This window comes from Leptonychotes weddellii, chromosome 9 (assembly GCF_054177405.1).
Source record: "Leptonychotes weddellii isolate Sample4059 chromosome 9, ASM5417740v2, whole genome shotgun sequence".
In the NCBI taxonomy this organism is placed as follows: domain Eukaryota; kingdom Metazoa; phylum Chordata; class Mammalia; order Carnivora; family Phocidae; genus Leptonychotes; species Leptonychotes weddellii.
The window spans coordinates 18,828,891-18,848,921 of NC_138377.1; the positions used below are offsets into that span (position 1 = coordinate 18,828,891).

A 20,031-nucleotide genomic window follows, 5' to 3' on the forward strand; every position below is an offset into this window, starting at 1 on the left:
AAAAAAAAAAAAAAGAGGATTCTCTAGGAAGAGCAGCCGGTACTTCACATAGCTAGGTTTTTTTGGGGTTTTTTTTTTAAGATTTTTTATTTATTTATTTGACAGAGAGACACAGCGAGAGAGGGAACACAAGCAGGGGGAGTGGGAGAGAGAGAGAAGCAGGCTTCCCGCGGAGCAGGGAGCCCGATGCGGGGCTCGATCCCAGGACCCTGGGATCATGACCTGAGCCGAAGGCAGACGCTTAACGACTGAGCCACCCAGGCGCCCGACAACACATAGCTAGGTTTTTAGAGCAGCATTAAAAAGCACTACTAAAAAGTAGTGTGCCAAGAAGGGTATGAAGTTGTGTGTGTGTGTGTGTGTGTGTTCAAGTGGGGAGGAGCACAAGCAGGGTGAAGATCCCCTTCTTAGACTGCATACCCCTCTTCTGACATTCTGTCTTTTTCTGAAAAGAAATCAGTAATTCTTCATCGTTGTCACTATCAATGTTCCTGTGGTGATAACACCAGTAGATTACTTTCTTAGAGCTTTGGTTTCCCCTTAGCTAATTAATCAAAAGCATAGTCTGACTGCAGCCCAATCCCCCAGCTCATTAAAAGACCATCCAAGAATGCACTTACTTTTATGCCGAGTGAGCAGAAGATGGGGGTGGGAACCCTTATGGTGATTTCACCTGGAGATGCATTTTGTGACTCTCTTCAGTTGTGATTGAAAAACAAACAGATGCCGCTCAGAGCTGCCCATGGAGTGAACAGCACTGGTAGCAGTTCTCGCCTTTGTGAGCGTTTGCAGTTTGGTTACTGCATGTTCAAGCAGAAAACATCACTATCCCGGGGGCCGCCTGGGTGGCACAGTCGGTTAAGCGTCCGACTCTCGGTTTGGGCTCGGGGTCCTGAGATCGAACCCCATGTCGGGCTCCGCACCCGGTGGGGAGTCTGCTAGAGATTTTCCCCCTGCCTCTGCTTCTTGTTCCCTCTCCCAAATAAATAAATCTTTAGAAAACCCAACGAAAACCTCACTTAGTGCTGCCGCACCTGCTTGTCTCCTGGATCCCGTGCCCAGTGCTCGGGAGTGGAAGACCGTTTAGAGGAGAACGGGCAGTGTTTCCTCCTGTTGATGGCCTGTTTTCAGAACTTTGTAGAGTTTCTTCTCAAACTAAATTAAATGCAGTATCTTCTTGAATTTGGCTTTTCTGAGGCTTCTTTATGGTCAATTTAGCATTTCTTTTCATTTCATTGTGTTTTTCACTCACTCCTCTTGCTTAACCTTTTGAACAGTGATAGCAAGCGGAGTGAAAACTGGCCATACAAATGGGAACCAAATATGCACTTAAGACAACCTTGTGTGTGAGCAGCTCATGCTTTCTCCTTCCATCCTCCATGTCCCGTCTGAAGAGCCTCCAGGCACTACCCAGCCCTGGCCACTTCTCTGCCATCCTGTATTTTCTGGTTACTGGAATTCTTATCCCTACCGAACCTCACAAGTAGGTGTTTAGCGAAGTTAAGTAGAACTAACCCAAAGGTCATAGTAATTTTTCTAAAAAAAACAGAACTGTAATAACTCCTGCTGCATCCCAGCCAGGCTACATACATCTTCGGGCGTGGGTCAGGGACACAGTTGTGGATTCAGCCACCATCCTTTTACTGCACTTCCTGCGGCTGAGTGAAGCAGCTGGTGGCTAGAATATAATTAGCCTCAGCCTATAATCTTCAGTAAGCGCCAGTTTCCTGCTCCTTGGGGCGCTTTACCAGCCTAGTGTGTTATCTTTTTCCTGTAATATTTCTTACACTTTGGTGCTCCTCATGTCAAGGCTGTGGAGTCCTTTGCAGGATGTAGCCCTGGGGATCCTTTGGTCACATTTATCTGTAGGCACATCCTATGCCAAGAAGAGACATCGCAGAGAGACTCGCCCTGAACAAGTCCTCATAAGGATGGCATGCCATCCACATCATCTTTAAAAACCTCAAAGGATAATATGAAATAGTGCTGAGAAGAAATAGATTTCTTTTGCTTTCATTTGAGACTGAGGTCTTGAGGAATAAGTAAGGTATGTGTATGCAGGCAGGAATAGAAATGAGGAATATCAGACAAAACTTCACCCTGAGAAGTGTATAACTTCTTGAGATTAGGTGAAAACTTTGGCCTAGAAGTCCTATTTGGCTTAAGGCAACCTTTTCTCCCTTCGGTTGTGTAATAGACTTTGAAGCTAGTCTCTTGTGATAATGACCTTGTAGCTCCCCTTATCAAGAGGTAAAGTCTGTTTATCCAGCCCCTGAATCTGAACGAGGCCCTGTAACTTACTCGGGCCAATAGAATACGCAGGAGTGAAAGTGTGCATATGTACCAGTCCCCAGCGTCGGTCTTAAGCAGCCTCACACACGTCTACTTGCTCACCTAGAATCTAGCCTGGTCACCCTGTGGATGCTCCTGGACTCAGTTGCTGTGGCCCAGAGACCCTTGTTTCCCTGCTGATAGTGATCTTATACCAGATATGTGAAGGGGATATCCTAGACCAGCCAGCTGACCCGATACGTGAGCGGGCCCAGCAGAGATCACACAAACTGATCCAGAGACTCAGGAGGAATAATGAGTGCCTGTTGTTTTAAGCTACTGAGTTTTGGAATGGTTTGTTATGCTAACAACAACTAATGGATTCATGTGGTCACCTGGAGGTGGTACAACTATTTTCACTTTTTGGTCTGTTAACATCATCACAAATGCTTAGTGCAGCTCAGCATAAGAAATTCAGTCAATGTTTGGAAGGGTTCTATTAGATGGGGGGCATTTCCAGTTCTTGTGATCATCAGCATTACTTTGAGACCTTTTTAACATCACATGTCGGGGCGCCTGGGTGGCTCCGTCAGTTAAACATCTGCCTTCAGCTCAGGTCATGGTTCCAGGGTCCTGGGATGGAGCCCTGCATCGGGCTCCCTGCTCAGCGGGGAGCCTGCTTCTCCCTCTCCCTCTGCTGCTCCCCCTGCTTGTGTTCTCTCTCTCTCTCTCTCAAATAAATCTTCAAAACAAAAAAACCCAACACACGTCTGGGCCTTATGTCAGATTATTCAACTAAATATCTGTACGTGGGGACTAGGAATCTGTAATTCCGAAAGCTCTAGTGATTATCTAGGATTGAGAACCAATAAGCTAGTGATCTTGTTGATCCCTTCTGTTACTGAAAGATGCCGTGATTGCAGTTCTTCTGTACTTAGGAAAACAACACTCCCATGGTTCAGAGTTCCTTGATATACTTCAAGCCACATAAGTAAACTTTGTCATCAACTTCGGACAATCACACTGACCTGATCTTACATGGGGGAAAATTCACAGGTGCAGACAGATGGCTGCAGTTATATGTTGTTTACTATTGTATCCCCTGAGATTTACAATGTGGTATAGACTTCATGAATAAGTCTTTGGCATTGAGGATGTAATAGGACCCTGCTTTGAGGACCTTATAGTCCAATGGGGAGGAAATATCAGAAATCTTTTACTTGTTACATATTAAGAGAACAAAGCAAACAAGTTTTTTTGTTTTTTTTTTTAAGATTTTATTTATTTGACAGAAAGAGACACAGCAAGAGAGGGAACACAAGCAGGGGGAGTGGGAGAGGGAGAAGCAGGCTTCCTGCCGAGCAGGGAGCCCTATGAGGGGCTCAGTCCCAAGACCCTGGGATCATGACCTGAGCCGAAGGCAGGCTCTTAACACCTGAGCCACCCAGGTCCCCTGCAAACAAGGTTTTGACCCTTAAACTACAGGTGAATACAACACAAAAATCTCTGTAGCATACAACAGTATGTGTTTATTAACCCCTCTGTCTGCAGGTTAGGGTGGGGAGAATCCACTGATCTTGGCTTGGCTTAGTTGGGGGTGGCTTTATTCAACATGTCCCTCAACCTTTCCCTGAGATCAGCTATTAGCTTGGGCACATTCTTCTCATGGTGATGGCAGAAAAAAGCCACAATTAGCAAGTTCATTTCAAGCTTCTGGTTATGTTATTAATCTGTTAACATCTGTTGATCAAAGCAGGTCACATGGCCAAATCCATTGTCAAAGGCCAGGGAAATACAGATTTGCAGAGAGAAACTGTAAAGTCAGGATGAAGTCATTTCTTTAGATCACACATTTGCTACCATCATTTCTTTCTCAGGCTAAAAAAAAACAGTTTTCATGTAGTCAGATCATTTGGGACCTTTTCCTAAATCTTAGCCCAGGGTTGCAGTGGTTAAAAGAGATTTGGGTGAATATCCCTTTCTGATGGGCCCATCTCTCCCTGGATTGCTTGTTGAAAGACCTTTAGCCTGTGCCTCTGGTTAAGATAGGAAACTAGTGTTCTTAAATATGATTGAGCTGCTCAAGTGTTCTCCAGGGCAGAAACTATGTTTTACAGTGTTACTAAGAATAGCAACGGAGTACAGTTAGCATTGAACAATTCGGGTTTCAACTGAGCAAGTCCACATAGACATGGGTTTTTTACAGTACCATAAATGTATTTTCTCTTCCTTATGATTTTTTTTTTAAGATTTTATTTATTTATTTGAGAGTGAGAGACAGCCACAAGCAGGGGGAGGGGCAAAGGAAGAGGGAGAAGCAGACTCCCCACATGACCCTGGGATCAAGGCCTGAGCCGAAGGCAGACACTCAACCGACTGGGCCACCCAGATGCCCCTCTTCCTTATGATTTTCTTAAGGAAAGATTTCTTACTTTTAATGTTATCAATAAGGCTTCTAGGCAACAGTTGTCTATTAGTGGTCAGGTTTTGGGGAGTCAAAAGTTACATGTGGATTTTCAACTCTGTGGGGTGTTGGCTTCCCTAACTCCCAGGCTGTTCAAGGGTCAACTGTACTTCAGGCCACTGATGTATAAGCATTGCTATTGATCAGTCTGTGCCTTTGGATCTACAGAGTGTATCAGATTTACCTCTGAGGAAACTGAGGTACAAAAGATTATGGAACTTCCACGAAACCGCATCTCCTGGCCATCCGAGATTAGCAACCTGTCCCGTTGGTTTTTCCACTTTCGCTCGGCAGCCTGATCGATGCTGCCTTGTTTCACAAAAAGCGTATGAGGATATCATTACCTAATGAGTTTAGCTTCCTAAGAAACCCCTCCCTCATAGTGCTTATGCTCCGTGGGAAAAAAAGAAGTCCAGCAGGAAGGTATTCAGTACTGTAAGATTTCTGCACTGCAATGTTAGGGAAAGTAAGCTGGATTATAAGTCCTTTCTAAATTCTCTTTCCTAAGGTTTCTTTGTTACTGTCTTGACCACAGAAGTAAAATGGAGTGGGGGCTGTTTAGATAGAAGTCCTCAGTACTGCTTCCATGGGTTCTCTGAGCCCTCACATGTTGTTTCTGTTGCGGAGTGACTGACTGTTCAGCAAATGCCTGCAGTGGTTCTCTGACAAACAGGGCTATTTCTATTTTATGTGGAAAGCTGACTTGATTAAACAACTCATTCAAATTAATGCTTTGTAGAAGGCATGATATGGGAACAGGCATTTCTAATGGTGTTCTTGTCAGATTAGCACGTGCAAACAATCAAATAATGGCAGTGGCCCAGAATATGTAGAGACCGCTACAATTAATGTATAAGCTGGTTATCTTGGATAGGTTGTCTCCATTCTGGCGATGGCTTTGCTGAGAACCTCATGTGTCTCCCATATAATGCTGCGTAATATGTTGTTATCTGAGCAGTGATTTAATATCCTACTCCTCCTCTTGCTCATTGCCAAGGGCCATATCTGCATTGTTTACCACTGAAAACCTAGGGGCCAGCACAAGAGAATCTAAATAGATATTGGGTGAGTGCACAAGTGAGTGGATACTAGGACTACAATATCCAGTGCCTAAGACAAATTTAGGGTTCTTTCCAGGTAATTCTGCCCCCAAAAAGGGGCAGTGAAGGGTTAATGTTCTCTTTGGGAGCTGGAGGGATTTGGATATGGATCTCAGCAGAGCTGCTTGAATCACATTCTTTCTGCTACTATAGCAACAGGTTGAGAATTCTGCAGGCTTTGTCGACTGCCTCCTGCCTACGTTGGAAATAAGAAATGCCTGTGTGCAGGCGACTTCATTGTCTGGGGGACAACTTTTTCTTTCTATGATGTTTCAATGAAGCAGCTTCTTTGCAGAGACAAAGAGGCCAACACAAAGCAGGGGCTAAGAATCATGGAAAGGCAGAGAGAGATCTTGTTTTGATTGGAGGGACATTTCTAATCTTTTGTCTCCTGAAGAGGTATGAAGTGGGGAAGGATTTGAGGTTTAGTGGTAGTCGGTAGTATCTCTTCCTCCCTTCTTCATGAGACTTCTCTTCTGAAAGACACCCCCTGGCAGCTTTTGGAAACCTTTCTTACTATCTTTGCTTAACAAATAGGGTGGTGGTGAAGCTCTTGGATTATTGCCCATGTTGTGTTCACTTCTAAGTTTGGAGAAGCCAGAGTGGACCAGAATGTGGGTTTTCCCCTCTGTATTCACTCTGTATCTTTGTTGTGTACTGAGAAGGAAGGGCAAGCTAACTGAGACTGAGAAATGGTGGTGTTAGTCTTTACTTGGTGTAACAGTGTTGTAAAGAGAGGGACGAAGATGGGAAAGCTGCTGAGGAAAGTTGCTTGGGTGGTATTAGATTGCCAGGAGGTGTCACAGGCATTGAAAAACTGCCCTGTGAACTCAGGGCTGCTTCTCAGGTGTGGTTAAGCTTAGCGTTTAGGGCTAATTGTAGTTCCTGCTGGGCTAATGGGTGAAGTCAGTAGACCTTAAATATCACTTTGAATTAGTTGGATCACATTGCCACAATACCGTTTTCGCTTCTACATCTTGTTTCCACTTTGCATGTAGACGGCGAAATCCGCCTGGTTCCCTCTTTGTTCCTGGTTCACAAAAACGTTTTGGTCAGAAATACCTGAACGTGTTCAGCCATTCTGCAGAAGCAGCACTAGGTTCTTTTATTAAAAGTTCAATTTTAGGGGCACCTGGGTGGCTCAGTCGGTTAAACACCTGACTCTTGGTTTCTGCTCAGGTCAGATCTTGAGGTGGTCAGATCAAGGCATTGGGCTCTGGGCTGAGCTTGGATTCTCCCTCTCCCTCCCCCTCTACACCTCCCCTTCTGTACCTGCCCACCTACCCCCATCACCCCCACGCTCTCTCTCTCTCTCAAATAAATAAATAAATCTTAAACAAAAATTTAAAAGTTCACTTTTAAAAATCTTTTATCCCCAACCCACTACATACCATTTGAATATGGGATAAGCCCTGTGTCTGTATGTCTCAGAGTTCCCTCAGCTCTGCTTTTTAAGTCTGGTGTGGCCACCGAGACTGCGTTCTTGTGGTGTAGTCCTAAGGGCTTTAGGCTGAGAGCCAGCAGCCCTGGGGGTCTAGTCCTAGCCCCAGTGGCCTTGGGCAGCTCATACGGGGATCTTAATTCCTTTGCATGTGGAATGAAAGATGTGGATGACATTGCTAACATTTCATTCATGTCTCTCCTACACACAAAAAAATTGGTACTGCAGTTGTTTGAAAAGTACAAAAAAGCCTTTGCTTTATTGAAGATCTTATAATTTGCAGCTCCCTTAACTCCTACTCATACTTCAGGTCTCCACTTCAGTGTTGCTTCCTCAGGGAAGCCTTTCCTGACCCCTAACCCCCCAAAGCACCCCCCCCCGCCCCGGGCTAGAGCAGGGCTCCAGGCTTATGCTCCCTGCTAAGTGTATTCTTTTATTTCATCACACTTAGCACAGTTTGTAATGATCTATTTCTTGCTTGGGGTGGGGGGGTGGTTTGTTTTTATCAATTTTCTCTCTCATTCTGAGACTGAGGACTCTGGGAGGCAAGCACCCAGTCTATTTTATTCACCATTGACTCTGCCTAGGAACCACTCAGTAAACATTTGTTGAAGGCTCAACAGTGCTACATTAGGCTTTCTGGAGGGTACAAAGATGATTACGTGACCGTCTCTGCCCTTAAAGATCTTCAGGTTTACTTTTCCTGTTTCTCTTCTCTGCCATCCCACCCCACACCCAAAATATGCTGCAAGAAATGAAAACAAAAAACCCTGGGCTCTTGTCATTGACCTGATCATGAGACAGGTTTTAATTTTCCTTGATTGGACTGATTAGTCTTTTGTGACAGAATCCATGAACTGAAGCAAGGTCCTGGAAGGAGGTTATAGGAGATAGTACACAGAATGAAAGTGGTGGACAAAAAAAAAAAGGGAAAGAGAGAGGGAGGGAGAAATGAGGACAAAACAGCAAGAACATTGAAATCATGGAATTCTATCTTTTTAATTAATTTGTAAGTGTCCTTTTTTGACTGATGGGCTTTATAAGCAAGGACATGTTTCTTAAACAGACTTCTTACCTTAAGTGTTGAGTAATGGAAACACAAAAAATTTGCAACCAAAAGGTGATTATAAGCACACAAAAAGTTGGCTTGGCTCCAGAAATCTCTTTGCTTTAAAAACCAGAAGGATACCAGTTTTCAAGAGGATTGGCAGGTTCCTGGAAACCAGTAGAGTTATGATCAATATAAGCATTTGCACTGGGAAACTAGAGCTAGCCATTGCAGACCTAAGCAGCAAGCCTAGACTAGATGCTGCCGGGAGGGAAAAGCAAGAATTCCTTAGGTTGGAGGTGTGATGGATATTCATCAACCAGGTACAAGAGGCATGGAGGGAAGTTGATTGAATTAGAAAGTACAATTCCTTCTGGTCTCACTGAGTTTGCAGTTTATAAGGGGAATGACTTAGGGGAGATTTACTGATTACGTTTCTGTAGAAAGCATGAAATATCTAGCGTCAAAAAGCCAAATAGCTTCAATTTATCTTGAGAACAGGTAGAGAGGTAGAGAGTATGGACAGTTGAGATAAGGTAAAGTTTCCCTTCTGGCTCCTCTCCTTAGAAAGTTCAGCTTCCACGGCAAAGGACAGCTTTTGCCCACATAGTTGCCCCAGGTTCCGTTTCTCACCAAAACCCACAGACACGGAGGGTCTCGGTAGCCTGCCTTTACGCTTGGTCCTCTTGGGAGCTTAAACCCCTGCCAGACTATATCCCTCCCAAAGCCATTCCAGGAAGAAAAGAATGACTAAAACAATCACACAATCGCTCTTCTTTATGAGGAGGAAGGAATTTTAGCCAAGAATGCAAGGTGTGCCTGTGGGCTTTGTGCCTACACTGCACAAATCCTACACACACCCACACCCACACACACGTATGTCCATTCTGCTTTCCACTTAATTGGCGGGGACAGTATGGTATGCCTTGTTGGCCAAAGACCAGGAAATAACTGTATTAGGTTGACAGGTAGCCAAGCCATCAGGCTCATGTGTCTCACTAGACAATGTTAATTGGCCCCTCCTTCATTTACAAAAATATACTCAACAAAGATAATATGTGGGAACGTGGTGCTTTCCTATCTGATATCCCCTTCCGAGTGAGTTCCAGAGAAGGTCTGCTCCAAGCTCTGTCTTGGTTTCCTAGGAATTTGCCCCTTTCCAGCACTTTCACACAATTCTTTACAAAGCAAATCCCTTTGTTTTCAGTGGCAAAGCTTCTCTTTAATCTCGGCTCTACCACTTCCTACCCGTACAGCTTTTGGGCATGTTATTTAACCTCTCTGAGCCTCATTTACTTCGTCTTTATATGGAGTCAATAAGAATGTCTCTCTCAGAGGAGCCTTGTGGGAAGGAAATAAGATCATCTAAGAAAAGTTTTTTTGCACAGTGTCTGGCACATTGTTATTGTTTTTAGTCCGATAAAGAGATCTCACCCTTTTCTCTTCTTCTTTGCCCCTCCTGAGTTAGAAACACCCCTTGACATTTGGTACTTCTCAATATCAGGGTTCTGTTCCAGTGTGGGGAGAGGAGAGCAGAGCAGAGATGGCTGGGCAGGAATGGGGGTGATGGAGACCTGTGCCCTTGTTCTTTACTCCCTCCTATCACATTGCTCTTTCCACCATACAACAGGTTCCGCACCTGTCGATGGCTGGATACAAAACTAGGTGCAGTGCAAAAAGGAATGTGGATTCAGCTGTGTCTTCCAGAAGTGGTAATCTAAGTTCCAGGCTCCCTTTTACCTGTTCTCCAAGTCTGTAACACCTCTTGCTGTTTAGCTCAAATCCTAGCTCAAACCTACCACGTGAACTAATGTGAACTAATGTCGAATACAACAAGCACTCTAGGGATACCAGTGGTACCTCTATATTTGATCATGGAAGACAGGAGTAGTCATTGAAGCATTTGGCACTTAGAGGAAAACACTTGTGAAAAGTCAAAGAGCAGGTCAGCTAGCAAACTTTCTGAACTATCCAATCTCTCAGGACTCATGGGCTTAAGAGGAAGGAGTGTGAATCACTGGAGCTGGAAAGAAGGCACAGGAGAAAGGACACAGGAGCTCCCTTGTCCAGCTCCCCTGTGAAAGAGTGGCCATTACAATGCCGCTGAGTAGAGCGGCTGGGACGCTGAGCTGCGGTAGCCCTCGTCTCTGGACCCACCCAGTACAGGGGATGATCAGACCTTCCATAATGTATATAAAGCACATGGCTTTAAGTGCTGGCATAAAGTCAATACTCAAGAAATGTTCACCATGATTAGCTCATGAATAACACCTGGCTGTTCTGCAGTTGGATGCAGAATTCTGCTTCCATGTCACCACTTGTTGCTGATGCTGTCTGCAGCTCTGATTAGTCTTGACAGTTTGTAAGTTGGAATTGAATGAGCCGTTTTGAGGGTTCAGAGATACTGTTCTGCTGTTACCGTAGATGGTGAGAAAGAGCATATGAAAAGCAGGCTCATCACACCATGAGCGGGCAGCTCTCTGGGGATGATGGCAGGACGGCACTGTATATATTTTTATCTTTAACGTGAATTCATATTTTATTGTTTCTTTCATGAGTCTCATCAAGGCAGTGTCTTATTCATTCTGGTGAAAGTGGGGTGGCTTTCATTGCTATCTTTCACAGTAAAAAAAAGTAGAAGAGTAGATATAAATTATAGAGTTTTAAACACTAGACAAATTCAGGGTTATCTGATCCAACCCCCTCACTTTCCAAATGGGGAAATTGAGGCCCAAGTGTGTTAAATGAATTCTCTGAGTGGGGCAGAGGGACAGGTCTTCCAGCCCTAATTCAGGGTCCTCTATGTGTGGTCTTTTGGTTTATTGCTCTTCCAAAGTGACCATGGGCATCAAACGATTTGAGAGCCATTGTTTTTGAAATGTAAAGGTGGTCATCTGTGTGGAGGATTCTCAAACAAGATAATGACACCTTTCACCCAGTCTCTTCCTGTCTTTGGCACGTTATCCCTGACTCGACACAGGAAATACACATCTGTTATGTGAAAGAGGCAGTGATGACAGAATGAACAGTTCCTGTTTTTCCCCTCTGAAGGAGAACTCCTCCACTAACTCTGTGCGCTTAATACACAGTCATGATCAAAACAGATTCAGATCTCTGAACTCCATATCTGGCCCAGAGGATTGATTGAAGGAATATTTCATCATCTATTGAATATCCATCTTCTATGGAACCTCATCCTCTAGCTCTGGTAATTCAAAGAAAAGGTCAGATCTACAGAGCACAAGACCTGGATATTTATGAGTAGATTTTTCTCAAGGATGATTGGTTAAGTGATTTTTAATTCTTTTAACTAAGCAAAATTTCAAGATATATGTTGATAAAACAAGAAGGTATGGAGAAAATATGCATTCAAGATATAATACCAATTGTTCAAAACCAAGATTCAAACATTGTAGAATTATCCAGACTAGATTAAGTTTTTCTCTTGATCTATAGATTATCTTCTTAGCAGTTCAGATGCAACATTTGGCATTTCCTTCTCTGTTTAAAGCCAATAATTACTTATTTATCAAGCAACTGCTATGTGTCAGACTCTATAATGATGCTTTTCATGAGATCGCATTTAATTTGCATAGTACCCTGAGGTAGGTGTGGTTTTTCTCATTTTATTGATAAGGACACTAAGGGGTCAAGGTAACCATATTTTTTGCGTGTTTGATGACCTATTTCTGTTCCCATGGAAGCAGGGCAGAGTAAGGTTTTAGGCAAATATCAAGGAAAGATTGTTAATCCAGTTGCTGAACCAAATAAAGCTTGACTATCAGAAGACCAGCCTATTCTACCTGGCAAGTATCATCCTAGAAACCCGCCCTCTGAATTTTGAAGTTGCAGCCTATTAAAGGAGCCATTCTGCCCCTGATCCTCCCACAGTCCCTTAGCGTGTATGTCTATGGGTAAAAGATGTTCTCTCGGTAAATCTGGTTTCTTTTGAGAACTTCTGTTTCGTCCATCACTTCTTTCAATTTTCCCTGCACCAATAGCTAGCTACCCTTTCTTCATGGGCCCCTTCATGGGCATTGCTAGGGATGGATTCAGAATTAGAGCATGAGTGTCTAGGTCTCCTCTGACACCAAGAGGCACATCTGTGAATAAATGCTCCAACTACAGTACTTGGGACTCTATGATTGTGTTTTGTTCTTAGAAATAATTTCTGGGTCTGAGCCGGATTGCATAAATCCAGAGACATTGCAAGTCTTGTCACTTACTAATGGTGAAGCCTAAAATCTGTAAATTTTTTTTTTGTGAAGTCCTTTCAGAACCAATTTACATTCGACAGACAAAAGCCATTCTCCTCCCTTAGTCACAATAATAAAAGCTAAAGATATAATAGCTTCAGATACAGTATCTCATTTACCAGCCACACCCATCAGAAAGAATGTTAGTCCCTTCTTATGTATAAGGAAATTGAGACTCAAGTAGACGCTCCTGTGTTCAAGATCACATGCTGGGAAATGTCAGAGTACATTTCTCTAACTCTGAAGCCCACACTATGGTGTATTGTCCCTTTTTTAAAAAAAGGAAATACAGAAACTTACTCACCAGCTTTGACTCTGAGTTTTGAATGTTTTTGAGAAATCAAACCCCGTCAACCTCAAGGAATGAAGATTTGCCACCACTAAGGTCATGTTGAAGAAAACACCATAGTTTCTAAAACACTTCCAGAAGATGCATCCAGAAATGCCTAATGTTACAATTGTATCAATGCAATATGTGTATGATTTGCCAGCTCAGACTCGTTTGGAGGTATAATTTCTTTTTGTTTCTTAAAAATCTCTCTTGTTGGGCGCCTGGGTGGCTCAGATGGTTAAGCGTCTGCCTTCGGCTCAGATCATGGTCCCAGGGTCCTGGGATCGAGTCCCGCATCGGGCTCCCTGCTGCTTGGGAGCCTGCTTCTCCCTCTGCCTCTCTCTCTCTCTGTCTCTCATGAATAAATAAATAAAATCTTTAAAAAAAAAAAAATCTCTCTTGTTAATGTTGGCCTGTGCTCTTATTTTGTGAAACATGAAGGGCCTGAGCACGTGATTACTGAGATGATTTCCCAAACACCCTTCCAGTTACAACAGTGTTTCTATAGATTGTCACCCCTTTCCCCCCTGCTGCCTATTCAGGATAATTTAATTTTTAGAAGTGCTCCTTATTTAAATAATATTCTACACAACGTATTATTTGCTCTTCCACTTAAATTATCAGTACTCATTATTATAGCCATCAGCACACACACACAAAAAAGTAATTATCATGCTTAGGCACAGCTGCAGAGCTGTCTTTGCTGGATACTTTGTTAAGGGGTTAATGTACCTTTTTATTGTCTGCTTTATTGGAGAATGTGCAGTTTTAGCTAGATTTCCCCTTCTTCATTTCCCTAGGAGCCAATGAGTTGAAAATGCCATTGTTTTTCCTAGTGTGAGTGTCTGGCAGAACCAGCCCTGGGATGTCAGAAAGCTCATAGTTTTTTAAAAAAAATCATACTTCAGTCATGAAAGGATGAGGACTGAGTTTCAAGAAGGTGAAATTTCTTGTTTGCACAGTGTGACTAGTCAAGCTGTACTTTTGTGCTTAGCACCAAATATAAAAATAGATGATGTCACTACAGAGAGAGTGAATGAAGGAATCAGTGGGATTCTTTGGTTGTAAGCAACAGAAATGGACTCTGGCTAATTTGAAATTTTCTTAGGAGGAGAGTGTATTGGAAGGATATGGAGGGGCAAAGAGAAGAATGTGCTCACAGAACTGAAGGAAAAACAGAAATCAAGCTGAAAAGCCATACCCAGAAAGGGGGGGTAGAACAGAATTTGGGTCTCTGGCAAGGACTCTCAGATGGTTTCTTCTACTGCTGTCAACCATTTTCAGTTTCATTTTCATTCCCTATAGAGTAAAATTCCAGAGAAAGAGCTTTGTGGTGACTTACTTAGCTTATTAGCCCTTGTGGCTTTGGGGAGGCTTGGGCCTTGTCTGGCAGCCCCACCAGTCAATCTCTAATAAGGCAGCCCCTAAAAAATGCATTTTAAACAAGAGTCAGAAAGTAATAACTATAAAGGAAAAAACTGGTAAATTAGACTACATTAAAATTAGGACTGTTTACCAGTAGATACTATTAAGAGAGTTAAAAGCAAGCTACATCATGAGAGGAGAAACTTGTAATAGACTTATCTGACTGGAAACTCATATCCAGAATATATAAGGAACTTCTACACATCAACTCCAAAACAGCAGACCACCCAATGGAGAAAAGCCTTGAAAAGGTACTCGCAAAAGAGGATATCCAAATGACCAGCAGGTATACAACTTCATAGCCATCAGGGAAAGCCCAAATAAAGCCACAATTTGACACCACTATACACCTACCATCATAGCTAGAATGAAAAGGACATGGGGCGCCTGGGTGGCTCAGTTGTTTAAACGTCCGAAGAACCCACTGGTAGCAGGAAGAAGCAAGAGTCTTCTAGGGTCGGGATGCCTGGGTGGCTTAGTCGATAAGCGTCTGCCTTCGGCTCAGGCCATGATCCCAGGGTCCTAAGATCGAGCCCCACATCGGGCTCCCTGCCGGGCAGGGAGCCTGCTTCTCCTGCTGCCTGCCACTTCCCCTGCTTGTGCAATCTCTCTCTCTCTCTCTGACAAAAAAAAAAAAAAAGGAATCTTCTAGGGTTTGGCATTTGATGAGATAGATACTAAGTTACTGGGCATTTCCATTGTTTTTCCATGGGCAGAACATACAGCAGAGACGTGGGAACATGCATGCCTGAAGCCAGGTTACTCTTACGTGCCATGACTCTGTTGCTTGTAGGGCAGTTGTTGCTACAGTAGTTGGCTGTGCCCCAGACAAATGGGGTGCTGGTCTGTTCCCACTGAGCTTTCTCCTAGTCTTCATCGCAAAGGAGGGGTAAACCGCCTGTGCTCTCAACCAGAGTCTCTTGTCCAAGGTTCCTGGTTTGACAACATCCTGCTCAATACAACTTGTGTCTTCGCAGCTTGAGATATGATGACTGATTTTTGGCCCAAGGAAGCTGGTGGTGAGCATTGAAAGGACAAAGTAGCCAATTTGCTTGCGACATCAGGATGATTCTTTCTGCCTTTGATAAAATGATAAGACTGCAGACCCTGATCTGGTGGTTTTTATCATAGGAGCATTATAATAGCTTTTCAGGGTCCAGGGAATTGATGTAAGTTTTTTCCATGTTGGAAATGAAGGAGCTGAATCCAGGTGCTGGGTCGGGCACAGTCTCCCCACATCCAAAGCGCATTGAACTTTAAATGGGTGATTTATGTTGTCTTTTTTCTATGTGTGTTTTATACTTGAATAAAAATTTTATAAAAAGAGAACAGAATAATGAAAGCCCTCCAATTCATGCATTCCCTGGAGTAACCATGCCTCCTGACTATCCCTCCCTAACTGTAAGACTTTGGGCAAGTTACTTCTTTTGCCTCCATTTTGTCATTTATAGAAGGGAGAAAATAGCAGTATCTACCTCACTGGGTTGTTGGAAGGCTTAAATGAGATAATCCAGGTAAAGTGTTTATAACAGTGCCAGACACACAGAAAGCAGAAAGTAACTGTTAGGTTCATATACTGTGCAGTATGTTCTCCATACTAGGTATGCTAGGGTTGATGTAAAGAAGTATAAAACCTGGGCCTCAAAGAGCTTATAACAATCGTAATTAGAAAGACAAGGTATGTAACAGAACAAATCATTGACACTCCAAGAGGGTATTGGGAAATTACAGAGAAGAAAAACCTAAGAATTCAGTGGAAGGAGAAATTACTGTAGGTTGGAATGTTCTGGGCAAAACTCATAGAGTTGTGAGAAGTCAGAAGAGGGGCTGCCCTTGGAGGGGGCGTGACAAGAAAGAAGTACAAGGAGATTTATTTCTACTTCTGGTACTGGTTACATGAATGTAGTCGGTGTGTGAAAACTTTTGATATGTACGCCCTTCTGTATGTGTGTTGTACGATATGATTTTGAAGCCTGGTTGATATCTGATCTGAGGCAAGTTACTTCACCTCTGTGAATTTCATTTTCTCCACCTATAAACTATACTTAATATCTTACATAGCATTGTCACGAGGATTAACGAACAAAGAGTATGTAGAACGCCTAGTCCAGGACGGCACAGTAAAATAGTTCATGTACCTGATGTGCTAACTGGACTAGAAGGTGACAGACTGGGATAGACCTTTCCCATGTTAAGATTTGGAGCCTTTATCTGGGGCTTATTGCTTTGTCGAGGGAATGACCTCATGCCATTATTGGTGTTGTGAATGGAACCTGTCACAGTTTGTCAGTGTGATGGCGCAGTGACTCAACCGCTGGGACAAAGGGCACTTCTGCTTATCAGAACCGCTGCTCGACAATTGTCCCACACCGCCACTGTCCCTTTCCTTTTCCTGTTTAGTCAGAGCTCCACCTGCGAGTGCGAGTCAGTGCCCGATCCAGGTGTGCATCAGTAAACATTTACCGAGTGTCTGCTGGCTGTCAGGTATTATGTTAGACGCTGATGGAGCTAGTAATAATGAACAGAAACAGGCTAAAATGTACATAAAATAAGACCTGGGCTTTGCCTTCTAATAGCTATAGTCTAGTAACAAGATACATGTGCTTCTTCTGAAAGCTATTTATTTTCCCCCTCCTCTCCCCTCTTTGTCTCTCCTGTTATCCTCCACTCACCCACCCCTTCCCCCTCACACACCAACCCTTCCCTGAACTCCACTCCATGGAAGCAGGCTACGAGCCATTTAACATGGCCTCTATCCAACAAAAGCAATCAACTCGTAGCATATATCTTCTTCTTGGCTCCCCCAAAACTCTAGACGGCCATGCCTTCCATTAATTATGATAACAGAAGCAGCCATTTATTAGGTGTCTGGTACCTGCAAGGCATTATGCCAGGCGCTTGCCTACATTATCTGTAACTCTCACAACATGCTGCAGGGCATCATTATCCCATTTTATAGGTGAGGGACCTGAGGCTCGGAGAACAGAAATCACTTGCCTGACATTACCCACAGCCTGTTTGCGGTACAGTGCTCTCTCCCGTGTGCCGTGCTCCTTGTGGAGCTGTTGGCAGTGTTCGCTCTGATGATTAAACATTGTAAACACCCTTCTGCGTCAGTTCATCAGTCAACTTCGCACCTATAAACCTGTGTGGTTAGGAGAGGCTGGTGCCAGGGCCACTCTTGCTGTAATTATTCTAGCTTGACTGGAAATGTCAATAAAGAGCCACTCAGCCTCGCAAACAACTTCTGACCTCTTGTTTTGTAAATGCCTTAATATTCAGCAGCACTAACCTGCTGTGCCATCAGGAGGGATACTGAACCTATTTCGTTATCTATATTAAAATCTTGGATGCAGGTGCCTCAGGAAGAGCCTCTGTGTATTGAGAAAATTCTGCCACTTTGGCCCTGCCTTACTAGGCAGTCTCTCTCGGATTAATTTAGTACTTGCCACTAGCCTCTGTTCTAGGAATCTGGAGACCAATAGGGCCATGTGATGCAGGTTAAAGGGAACATTGCCATGAGCTGGGCATAGAGGAAGCCCCGCGATCAGGTGCATGTTCTGGGTGGTTTTGTGTGGAAAGGCACAATGCAGAGTGGCTGTTTTTCCCACTAGTCCAGGTGTTTTGGGGGCCTGGGCTCTAACCCCGTGGAAACCACTCAAACTGAGATAGCCAACTCTATGTAACACAGTCTCATGGCGTATGTTGGGCACAAGTCATGTTCACACGAGGAGGGGGATCAAAAGCCAGCAAATCACTGTGGGTTGCATCTAGTCTTAAGCTTTCCAAGCCTTAGAAAGGTAATCACATTCTTGTTTTGAGAGGTAAGCCTTTCTGGGGATTGACGCACCATCTGCAGTAGGAGACATATATTGGCAGTCTGACTAACACCAGTGATTTGCTCAGAAATAAAAGCTACTCTAATTTGAGTTTTCTCTGCCTGTGCTTAGATTTTTAGGTATTATTTCCAGGTTGTGGGAACTGGAAGCTGTTGGACAGTTACTCGCATTTCACAAATGTCAGTACTGAGCCAGCATCCCCACCAGGTAGACTTGGTTCCAAATCTTGAGCTCTTTCCACTCTTTCTCAGCACCTGAAAGCACTCTGTCTGCTGTTAGATTTCCAGTGGAGATGTCAGCTGCTTTGCCAGTTTGGCTTCAACCAACTCAGGCAGAATTATCAAGCATTTCCCTTTTTGGGTTCACACAGCACTTTGCATATACCTATAGGAGCACTTTGTATTGTATGGTAATTGCACTGATAATGTCTTACTCGTTTTTTTGATGTAGGGCCCGTTGCAGTACCGGGCAGTGTTGTGTAGTGGAAGGACTGGGTTTAAATCTTGTGTCTGGTTTCGCTAACATTTTATCCTCAGCATGTGACACACCACTTGTTAGCGAACGTATATGCTCAGTAAGTATTGAATGAACTAATGAATGAGTAAATACAATCTTGGCTATTATTTTTCCTCTGTGAATCTTTTTCATTATTAAAACTGAAGGATAATTGTATCTACTTTATAGGGCTCATATGAGATTAAATGAATCAGTGAAACCAGGGTAAGTGATGGTGTGATAGTGACTTTTGAGATTCAGGTAGTGGTTTTAAGATTTGTCATGTTGCTGTATGTCTGAACAGTTCACTTAGGTTTATTGCTACAGTAGTACTCTATTATATGAATATGACACAGTTTGCTTAGCCATTCTCCTGTTGATGGGTAGTGGGGGTATTTCCAGTTTTTTACTATAATTAATAAAGCTACTATGAACATTCTTGAACAAATCTATTTGTGGACATATTTTTCACTTCTCTCACATATAAACATGGTAGTGGAATTGCTGGATCATAAGTTAGGTGAATGTGCAAATTTATTAGGCTGCTAAACCATTTTTCAAAGTGATTTTACCGCTTTATACTCTTACCAACAATATAAGAGAGTTCTAGTTGTTTTCCATCCTGTAACATATGATAAGATCATGCTTTCCAACTTTAGCCTTTCTGGTGGATGTGTCGTATCTCATTATAGTTCAATTTGCACTTCCTTAGTGTCTAATGATGTTGAGCACCTTATCATGTGCTCTGTGGCCATTCATATAGCTTCTTTTATGAAGGGCCTGTTTTTTTTAATTGGTTATTCTTTTTATTATTGATTTGTGGGAATTCTTTATGTATTCTGGATATGTCTTTTTTTAATAGCTTGCCTTTTAACTTTTTAAGTGATATCTTGATAAATTGATAAGATGCAATTTATTAAGTTTTTTTTCTTTCATGGTAGTGCTTTTTGGTGTCATGAGAAATCGCTGCAGCCTGCAAGGTCATGAAATGTTTTTTTTATGTTTTCCTACAGAAGTGTTACAGTTTTGGTTCTCATATAGATCTATGACCTTTCTCACTTTAATTCCTGTATATATAGAGAGAGAGGAAAAGGTTAAGGTCTATTTTTTCCCATATGTGTGTCTAGTTGCTCCAGCACACTTTATTGAAAAGAACTTCCCTCCCCCATTGAATTCTACGGCACCTTTGTCAAAACCCAGATGAGTATATATGTATGGGTCTACTTCTCGACTCTCTATTCTCTTCCATTAACTTATTTGTCTTTCCTATTATACTATCTTAGTTACTGAGTCTTTATAGTAAATCTTAAAATTTAGTAATAAAGCCCTCCAACATTTTTCTTCTTCAAGATTATCTTGGC

General features: G+C 42.9%; 1 protein-coding gene and 1 pseudogene across 6 annotated transcripts in view; one reads left to right on the top strand and one right to left on the bottom strand.

Moving 5' to 3' along the window:
* Positions 1-20,031, top strand: part of STON2 (stonin 2) — a 132,735-nt gene that overhangs the window by 82,234 nt on the left and 30,470 nt on the right. The window lies entirely within an intron of this gene.
* On the bottom strand, positions 15,019-20,025 carry LOC102739793 (gametocyte-specific factor 1 pseudogene; annotated as a pseudogene).